The sequence below is a fragment of the Amphibalanus amphitrite genome, unplaced genomic scaffold, assembly GCF_019059575.1.
Source record: "Amphibalanus amphitrite isolate SeventyFive unplaced genomic scaffold, NRLGWU_Aamphi_draft 000072F_arrow, whole genome shotgun sequence".
In the NCBI taxonomy this organism is placed as follows: domain Eukaryota; kingdom Metazoa; phylum Arthropoda; class Thecostraca; order Balanomorpha; family Balanidae; genus Amphibalanus; species Amphibalanus amphitrite.
In genome coordinates this window covers 1,206,085-1,216,682 of record NW_024881568.1, presented here as the reverse complement: position 1 = coordinate 1,216,682, position 10,598 = coordinate 1,206,085, and the positions used below count along the sequence as shown (strand labels likewise).

At 51.1% G+C, this 10,598-nt stretch overlaps 1 protein-coding gene across 1 annotated transcript in view; it reads left to right on the top strand.

Moving 5' to 3' along the window:
- The first annotated feature begins 872 nt into the window (after positions 1 to 872).
- The window catches only part of LOC122379153 (dopamine receptor 1-like), a 31,351-nt gene continuing 21,625 nt past the window's right edge, over positions 873 to 10,598 (top strand). The window contains exon 1 of the mRNA XM_043361108.1: positions 873 to 1,085. The gene's annotated coding sequence lies outside the window, so the exon portion shown is untranslated. The remainder of the gene's footprint in view (positions 1,086 to 10,598) is intronic.

Sequence of the window (10,598 nt, the reverse complement as noted above, 5' to 3'; positions counted from 1 at the left end):
GCTCTTATCTGTTGTCGGCATACGCACGGTCGAGTTGTGCGGGGTGGGGCGGTACGCCGTTTCGCCCTTTTCGCCCCTCGCCGTTTACGGACACTTATTCAGAAACAACAGTCTTATGCACGTTTTCAATCCATAACAACTCGAGATAAGGGGAAAAGGAAGGAAGATTAACAGATTGTAAGAATGGATTGCTTGGAGACCATCACTTTTAACACTTATCAGTTACCGTTTCTCCGAAGCTATTCGGTGATTTGACAACCTTGGCCATTGCTCTGAAATAATACTCATATGTGTCGCTATGCGGCAATGGCCATAACCTGGTAGGTTCGGTCACACTTGTTGCGAATTACAATCGAAAGGGTCACGAAGGGGCTTCCCAAAGTCACATTGTATTTTGTCATAACACTGTCATGAGCGATACATTTATCTCATCACCTTCACCGACTTCGGATTGTGCAGATTATCTGTCCGCTGCAGCACAACACATACCTACTTCAGTGGGCAATATACTGAAGATAACAGCAGAGTGACAACTGACATTGCTGGAATCAAGAGACACAACGCTTAATCTTTACATTATTATTGGTGGGCATCCCACAACTTCTTTTCTTCCGCAAGACATGCGGTTTGCTACACTAAGCTCTTAGTTGCTCCATTTCAGACAGTCCTGGCAAAGGCCCGGCGGCAGCGGTGGTGTTCGCGCGCGTGTGTGTCCCGGCTTTGCGTTGTTGCGTGTGCGAGGCTGACAGCGGCCCGAGGGAGCCAGTGTCGGCCCGTTTTCACGATCGATTCACGGAAACCGTAGAAACGGCGTGCGATGCGCGCCGGCGGCCGGCGGCGGTGTCCGGGCGGGGGCGGGGGCGGCGGCATTTGAGCGCCCCGGGCGGGGGGCGGGCGGGCCCGTCAGCCGCCGGGTCGGCAGCAGGGCGGACGGTGGTAGTCCGGGACCAGTGCCGGCGGGGTGAGCGCGCGCCGCCGCCGAACGGTGAGCGCCGAGTGTGAGAGCGCGGTGATCGGCGGACGCGCCGGTCCGCAGTCGCTGCTTCTGAAACCATCGGAGAGGGCCTGGGGCTCCCAGCCTTGAGGTAAGCGGATGGGCCTGGCAAGTTTGTCCGAAATAGCTGAAGTGTTTTTATATCGTTCTTTGCGCAGGGTCGGCTTCCATTGAGCAATCGCTCTATCGTTTAAATTGAACGCCAAATATTAAAAAAAAACTTTTAGTCATCCTTTGGAATAAGAAACTTCTGCGTGTTCGATGTGAAGTTGCAATGCTGCAACTTCACATCGCTCTGTACCAGAATTTATCCAGTGACAAAGAGTTGCAGAAAGTTCCCGGTCCAGGTATGCAGTTGTTTATCTCGAATAATTTATAAGGGCTACCTGAGACGATTACGTGATCTATCGAACTCTGGAGGAATGCGGATATCTCGTATTAATTTCGGTGATGATCATTCCCCGTTAGTAGCAACCTAATGCTTGTATACCCCTTTGTTAGCTCTTGATGATTGGTTATTGTATTTTTGGACCTTGCACGATGTTATGGCACGTAATGTGACCTTCCTGCGGCTGCTGGTCATTTGAGGTCATCAAGTAGGTACAGGTAGGTGTCGTCAGCAACTCCTCATTAACTTGAGGTAACGAGTCGGGAAAGGCACCAATAAACTGAATAGGCGCTGGGTCATGGGATGTGCAACGCGACCTACCTGAATAAACCTCCAACCGACTTTGACCTGACCTGATCTTGCCCTTTGGTTGCCATTTGGGAAGGCCTTTCCTAAACAAGATAGGTATGTACCTATCATGTCATTCAACGCGTCTCTATAACGCTCGCAGTGGTGTCTACCAGGATCCTGGATCTGCGCCCGTTCGTTCTGTTATTTGCCAATAGTTACCGGAGCCCGTTCTTTGACCTACCCACAAAGGTCACTGGTTGACCTAAGACATGAGAAAGTAAAGATTTTCAGTCGCTTTGTGTCCTGACGGCTGAGACGGTTGTTTCATAGGATAGGAAAGCTGTAGCTTAATGATTGACAAATTGACGAAGGGGGTCTATCCAGCCCTCCCTCACCACCTGGAGCGCACATACCTAAAAACACATGTAGATCTGGCTATATTTAGTTAACGGTGTGCCCAAGTCATGATGCACTGCCATACCTGAGTCGTACATAGCAAATGCTAGGACGGCTGGACAACAATGCTGCACCGAGCAATACGCTCTTAACACTGGCACATAAGTAAATGGCATAAGTCTGCACGAGGAATTTAATTGTAAAGCCAGATCGCATCCTACCTCTTGGATTATACCTGCCGTGCTGTCCTCACTAAATCACCAGAAGAGCATGAACGCGTCCGCTGCTCGGGCTACTTTGAACGGCGTTCCCGAAAATGACACGCTCCGTTCACAATATCCAGACAGTGAATCCCATTTCAAACACTACCGCCGTAAGATATTCCATATATTTGTGTCTTAGCGTATCATTTTAAGTCTTAGCTATGAAGTCGGATCTTTTTGAGCTTCAAAACCCCTCGGCCTAGCTTTGTCTGCACGGCTCCTGAGAGCTTTGATCTAAGAAACGTGGCGTATGATGTAATCTAGATTTGCGTTGTGCAAGTCATTCCTGAAGAAAAGCTGTCGTGTCAGAAAAGTTGATTTTTCGGAAAGGCTGTCTCGGGGCTGCGGGCCTATTACATTCCCAAAAGGATTGCCCATATCCTCAACTCATTCACTTTCAAATGAATTCCGGTCGGCGCGTTCTAAAGTGGCATAAGAAAGAACAAGCAAATAAGCGCTGTTTCGTTTCAGATTTCAGACATTAGAGAGAGTAAGACACTTCCTTTCCTTTCTGTACCGATACCACCCGTCCCATTCTCCATGTCACTTGCCAGTGCCTCACACCTGAACCATTTATAGACCTAATTCCGCAGGGCGCGCTGAGAGCTCTGCATCTCTAGCACTGGCATTATCGTATGCTTGTGGTTGCGGACTAAAGAAGCACACCTGCTTGATAGTGTCCCTTTTTATAGGTGGCATAATCTGTCTTTCCACATAGCGGTAGGCATAAAGTATCAGCTTCATACTTACTTTATAGGAGGCACAACCATTTGTAATAGCGTTAAAAACGTTTTTTTTTTTTACATTTCTGCGACGTTTAAACTACTGAAAAGCTTTTGCACGCCATGCACCATGGCATGCCGCGTAGGCTGTTTATACATACATGCTTATATTAATTTGATGCATACATAGTAAGTAGTTGTTTGACTGTCCCTGATCTCTATGTATATGTTTATTGTATATGATTAGCTTCGGTTCAGGTGAACAGCCTTTCCAGCCTGCATTGCCGCGCTCCCATATATACAGCCCCGGGTGTCATCGTCCCCGGTGTATCCGGCGACCTGTCAGTACAGCCGCGGGCGGCACGTCAGTCCCTTTTGTACCGCTCCCGCCCGGTACGTCACTGCCGGAGGTGCATCGTCCGTGTGTGCGCGTATAATGCGCGCCTGACGCCGGGAATTGTATCGGGTGGTAAACAGAGACACAACAGTCAGCGGCGGGCCTGGAGTTGTTCTGTGACAGGGAGTGACGCGCCGTGTCCGCCGTCTGTACCCTGTGTGAGTGTCCCATGGGAATACACAGAGGTCGGCGCGGGCCTCACCGAGCCTGTACCGTGTCCAGCTGTCCTCGAATACAAGACATACCGAGAACGGGACAAAGCGTTATCATAACAGGGCGAACCACCAGCTCCCGTCCTGCTAAAGGTCATAAGGGCCTGAGGACGGCCTACAACTATACAACATTTCGAATGGGTATTTTTCTATCGTCACCCTTAGAGGGTTTTTATCCGGACAAGGAGGTGGAGGACGGGTGCAAGGGTCCACTCTTCCTCCAGGACACCTGCTCTCGTCACGTCAAACCCAAGAGTCGGCCTTCGTAGTTCTCGGAACTCTTGTCGGACTGTGTGCCCAATTTGTGTCCAGTTAGCTCCGCGGCATTCCTTCCGTCGTATTGTGCGGGTGCGTAGTGCTCGCCTTTTCGTTGCAAACTACATATAGGTAGGACCGAACGCTGATCGCTGGGGCATTGGGCATTCATATAGGAAATGGCAATGATTGGCTTGCACACAGTTATTTCTAATTTCGCTTTTGCTGAGAAGTTGGTGAAAGCTTACGATTGGTGCTTGAACAGCCGCTGCAATTATGGGACACGTCCGCTTTAAAAAAAACAGCCATTATGTGGTGCTTATTGATCTTTTTGTTGTTGTGGTCTGCCAAGAATATGCCCGAGTAATTCACAGCCAGCGCGCCCACTGAACAATCGGCGAGGAGAACGGTTTGTTCATTTCGCTCGTAAGTTTTTACAATAGGTACCCGTATGCAAGAGCATGACTTCGGCACTTCGCACGTACTTGCTTACTTTACTTTTTTTCGCACGGCACAGTCATGAAGACACCTGTGGAATACTGATCGACTGATGGGTGACGTGACCTTTCCGCTTCGGTCATGAATTTGACCTGGGCGGTTAGTTCATTTTTGGTGCCAGTAATCGACACAGGCAGCGGAACGGGGAGGGCACTGGGGCACCGTGCCCCCTTTGATTTTGGCATTTTAACATTAGCCCTATGGGCGTTGCATGGAAAGAATGGGACCAAAAGTCGGCAGTGCCCCCCTTAATTGAGGGTGTTCCGCCGCTACTGGTACTCGAGCCGTATTGCCAAAGCATCATCAGAAAAGTCACCAGAAGACTTTCGATGTCATCTGGTGACTTGACCTTTGATTCGACTATGTTCTCAACAAGCTTGACCTCATGACCTGATGACCCGATGAATTCCACTTGCTGTTTAGCTCTATTACGTGGCCCGAGGGCGGAATCATGAAGTGGCGTAAGAACGCACCCTCCCCATTACGTTTCAATCGGACCTCCAACGGCGCGCGTGGGCGTGGGTTAGTGCCGAGTTCCACAGTGGTGCTTCGATTAGCTTAATCGCTGTGTCACTTCCCCTGACGTCTCAATCGGCGGCCTCTCCGTCTCCATCGGCGGCCGTTCGGCGCTGTGAGGTGTATCTGATCAGTCCGCCGATGTGCCCCCGATCTCTGACTGGCCGGTAATGGCCGCAGAGTCCGTTTGACCCGAGCAGTCTGGGTGAGAGGCGCTCCGACAGCTGGTGGAGCGGCCGAACCGTTCCCGAGCCAGAGCGGCGGCTGGCCGGCGGGAACTGAGTCCGCTCTGTGAACAGGGACTTTGGAGTGTGACCGCCTGCGTGTGAACAGTGCTCCTCCAGTCTGGAGTTGTTGTTCGGGAGCAGCTGTCGCTGGCACCGACAGACTGGCGTCAGACGTTACCGACAGCGCCTCTGTCGTCGATGCGTCATAGGTGGGCACGATCCGTTCCTCCGTTCCTCCGTTCCTCCGTTCCGGAACGCCGTTACAATTCTTAGGAACGGAGGAACGGACTCGTTACATTTTAAAAAGGGTAACGGACCAAGTAACTTCCGTTACATTGGTTGCTCGTTCCTCCGTTACAGTTAAGCCCGTTCCTTCGTTCCTCCGTTCTTCCGTTACTTTTCGTTTTCCGAACGGGTTAATATTTCAACTAACCCACAGACATTAGTAATGTGGCAGCGAAGTTTAAGTTCATTATCGTATTCTAATGTGTTAGGTTTAGTAAACCTGAGACCAGTCACAGTTCAAGCAGGTCAAGTGCCAAGGCACAGACTTATCTATATATAGACTTCTACAGGCTTCTTCTCTATACGAGTATAGAGAAGTATGTGGCCAAGGCTTTAATAAAAATTTGGCTCGAAGTTGTCTTGAAGAAAGAAGGTGGCCTCAGTGACCTGGCCTTCCCGCGGAAGGAGCTGGCGTTGCAGCATGTATTCGCAAATTTCAGCAAGGGCGTCCCTTCAAGCGCCGAGCGCATGTTCTCGATGGGAAAAGACGTGCTAAGTGCAAAAAGGGCTACCCTCTCAGATGCCAACCTGGAACGTCTAGTGTTCGTGAAGGGCAACCGGCATCTGGCTGGGGACAAGTGATGCGCATCAGAACCACCAGACGTTCCCAGATTTAGCGTCCAGTCAGTGATCGCTGTCTTGGTAGATTTGGTGGGCATTCCGTTTTCTCGGTAGGTTTATTTTGTGTCTGAATGGTCTCAGAAATGTGTGAATACACAACATTTTAACGTGTTTTTCTTTTGTTGTAACGGAGTAACGGACTAAAGAACTTCCGTTACATTATTTGCAGATGAACGGAGGAACGAATAACGGAAGTCACGTCGTGAAGGAACGGAAGAACGAGTAACGAAGTTACAATTTTGGGGAACGATGCCCACCTATGCGATGCGTCACACTAGCTGCTGGCTGCGACTGTCAATGGCCGCGCTCCGTGACGCCGTTCTGTAGTCGGACCTGTTGTCACTGCGCCGGGACCGACACCAGCACCCCCCCCCCCCCCCCCTCCGCCCAGGGGGAGCCGGATGGAGGCGGGGCAATCGACCTTGACTTCAGCGGGTCGGCGTGGCACGTTCAAACCGCCTCTGACTGTCACGTGCTCAGCTGGCGCCGAGGGTGTTCGGATCGTTCTGTGACAGCACCCCGTCCGCCAGGGGCGTAGGCAGGGGGGGGGCCACTGGGCCATGGCCCCCCCCTTGGGCGCCGAAGGCGCCCTTTGCGATTGGAGGGCGCCGAAGGCGCCCTCCAATCGCAAATGCAATTGTGATATAATCGAATCGAAAAACAATCGCGACTGGAGGGCGCCCTCCAATCGCGAATGTGTTTACAGGGAAAATACGGATGGAGGGCGCCCTCGGAGGACGCCCATTCCAAATACGCCCTCCAAATACGGTTGGAGGGCTCCCTCGGGCGCCCTCCAACCACATTTGTAGGCTGTAGCTCTCTAAGCGTAACGGTGGTCGCCTATGTAAGCCGCTGTCCTGTAAATAAGCGCCCTCTCACCCGAAGGCGCCCTCCTGTAGGTCGCCACCCTGCTACACATTGCCGCCCTTCTGCTGATCGGCGTCAGTAAAACGACGGAGATTCAGTAAATGACCCAGCTTGAATACTGACCAGCAGATTTGTATATAATACCCCTGCATGCATGATTCCCTTCATCTGAATCCTTCTAACACTGCTCCTGTGTGGATGTATGAACGAATGTGTACTCCTGGGAATTAGAAACTAGTCACTAACTGTTTTCAGTTATGACTACTATGCCTTCTCTTACACCTTTATACTAACAGCATGATAATGTGTCTCGTTTTTTGCTTCCTTGAGTTTGTTTCATTTCCTAGCTGGGAGTGCCGCGACAATTGTCTTCATTATTTTCCTGGAGGTGTTAACGTAAGGTTCTGTGTGTCGTTGGGATAGAGGGAGGGGGCACTCCTGGTCACCTGATAATGGGTGGCGGTGTAGAAGTTTAAAAAAAAAAAAAATCGGCGTCCTCATAATTATTGGCGCTCTCCTACCTATTGAGCCCTCATGTGAAATTTTGAAGGCCGCCTTTCTCCCTTTTGGCACCCTCTTGTTCAGTGCCGCCCTCCTACCTATTGGTTCCCTAGTCCTTCCTGTTGAATGTTAATCGGGGCCCTTCTCCTATTGGCGCCCTCGTGTAGATCGCCGCCCTCCTAACCACTGGCACCCTCCTGTTGATCACCGCCCTCCTATCCACTGGCACCTTCCTGTTGACCAGCGCCCTCCGCACAGACGCCCTCCTGTTCGTGTCATCCTCTTGAGCAAAGGCGCCCTCCTCACCATTGCCACCCCTATTTTAATCGTCACCCTTCCGCTCATTGGCGACTTCCAGTTGATGACCGCCCTCCCACCTATTGGCGACCTCTTGTTGATCGCCACCCTCCTATTGGTGCTCTCCTGTTCCTCGCCACCCTCTTACCTGGTGGCGCCGTCCTGTTGATTGTTGATCGGCGCCCTCCTACCTATTGGTGCCCTCCTGTTGATCGCTGCCCTTCTATCCATTGGCGCCCTCCTGCTGCTCGCCAACTTCCTACCTATCGGTGCCCTACTGTCGAAACTCGGGATGTTGATCGGGGCTCTTCTACCTATTAGTGCCCTCCTGTGGATCGCAGCCCTTCTACCTATTGGCAACATCCGTTGATCGCTGCCCTCCTATCATTTATTTACTCCTTTGGCATGTTTTTCAACTTAGTCGTTCTATTGCACATAGTTGATGTCTTGCCTGTGAAAACTGCCACAAATGAACGTGCATTCAGCACAATGAATGAAGTATCTATACCTACCAAAACTATCTACGCTCTACGATGCATAAAACACGTCTTTGGTCTTAACGGATTGATCCTACTTTACGTGCATCATGGCATCTATATGGATTACGATTAAGTATTGTCAACAGGTTCGGGCGCAACAGCAGGCATCTGAAGTTTCGGTGATTGAAACTGGTTATGTGGGTACACTGTATGCATCTGTGAGAAGGCTATGAAGGCTGGTCTGAGGTAATTTGGATGATGTTTACGCATCTCGCGCTCCGGTATCAATCCGATACGGTGATCTGGTGCGTAGATATGCCACCGCCAATAAACTTTTATACATCGACACCCATGAGCCAAGCTTTCTGTACAGTTTGTGTGGCAGCGGCCCGACCAAACCTTAGGTATTTTTTACACCTTCAAATTTGGTAAAAGAGCGAGAGGAGCTTTGAACAGTGATCGTATAAAAGGCGTGCCTAAAAAGCGGAGGAAAAGGTTGTTTTCAAAAATTTCGCGCGCCTTCGGCGCAGCATTTCAAGAACACTTGACCTTTTGTGACCTGGAGTATACTGAATACACACGATGCAAAATCAATGCAGCACGACCTATACGAGGTTACGCAAAAAAAAAAAACTGGTGGCATGGTAAAAAACGCCTCCCAACCCCCCAACCCCCACTGAGCGATTTTTTATCTCGCGACCGTATGGCGCCCTCCTTGGGTGAGGTGGCGCCCTCCAAACCCTTGGCCCCCCCCTTCGCGATTTTCTAAATACGCCGCTGCCGTCCGCCGTGGCCAGGTCATGTTCACATTGCTCAGACTGCTTAGTATGATCTCGGGGCGTTCACAGGCTCTTTTCTTTTGGCCTTGCTGAGGTCATGTTCTTTGCTAATGGCATATCCGGTGCTTGCTTGAATACCTCTCGAGCTGTGCTGATATCTTGTTTGTTCTGGTGAAGGATGTGCACAAGCCTCAAAAAGTGTCAACAAAGCACTGATTCTTTTCTTAACCGGCTCAGACTGTGCTCAGAATGATCTCGAATGGGTTCACAACGATCTTAGCTGTTCAGATCCTTCATATTGTAGAATCAAAATTATAATGAAACTCGGAATCGGGTGTCTGCGCCGACACGGCAGTCTCCCTCCCAGTAGTGATGCGGCGCACCGTCCCAACTCCCGGCAGGCCGGCGGGCGGCCGAAGCGCGCCGCGCCGCTCTCTGCGCTCTGCCGCGATACTGCCAGCTCTGGTGGCGTCACTGATCCCTAAACTGGTATCTCAATCTTTGTGTTCACGAGGCGCGATTATCCGGCGCTGTTCCAGTGCCGCGGATATGTGTTCAGCGCCGTCACCTGACCCGAGTGCGCTCCCCTCCCCTCTGCCCCCCCACACACACACACACTCCCAGCACACGCACGTCAGCTCGCCTGGTGGAGCGGGGCGGGGGCAGAAACCCGACCGGGTCAGGTCCGATCGAACCCAGCAGTGACCAACAGCCTTAGTCCAGCCTACTCTTGACCAGAGTCATAGCTACTGCCAGAGCGTTCCTCAGAACTAAGCATTTGCCGCTTTTTTTGTGAACCATGCACGCTATGCCTGCAGTTAAAGACCCATTCTGGGATTTTTTAAATTTATATACCCAAGCTAACATGCGCATACTATCATGACTAAGGCAGCCTCGGCGCTCTTGCTGGTGAGTGCCGAGTGGTGAGCCTCCCGCAGCCTCCAGAGCGGGCGGCCCGACCACCGTGCTCGCGTTGAGGAGTGATCCGCACTGTGGATCGGATCAGCGCGCGCGGCAGAGCATCCTATATGGTACATTGTGTGCTCTCTGATCCGCCGGGGACGGCGCAGACTGGTCCGACATGAACTGAGCTCCCGGCGCCGCCCGGACCGGCCGGCTGCGCGGCTTCCGGCGCCTGTCGGGCGCTCTCACGCCATAGAAAACCCTCCTGAAAATCAGCAGAGTATGCAGTGACGCCATCAGGACCAGTGGCCAGTGGGCACGTGGGATTTTTGGAAAGGATATCGTGCAGGCGTGATTTAGGTACTAAATAAATAGGTCCGGCATTTGTGGTGAATGGTCTTATGTGGTAAGTAGTAGCACGAGTAATTATACCTACTGTATGTACGTAATTTTTTTTTCGTACCCACCGTTCACTCAGCTGTATCTTTGTAGCATAAAGTGGACTTTTTATACGGATTTATTGGTTATCGTCTGTCTGCATCCCTTCAGTCAGCGTTTCCAATTAGGAATAAGAACAGTTAGATTATGATACTTGCCCAAAAATTACACCAGTTTCCATGACGGAGGATGAAAAGCACTTTGAAATCGATCGCAAAACGATTAGGTGCTAGCTGATTAATAAAAGAGCTTGTTAGGTATGTACTCCA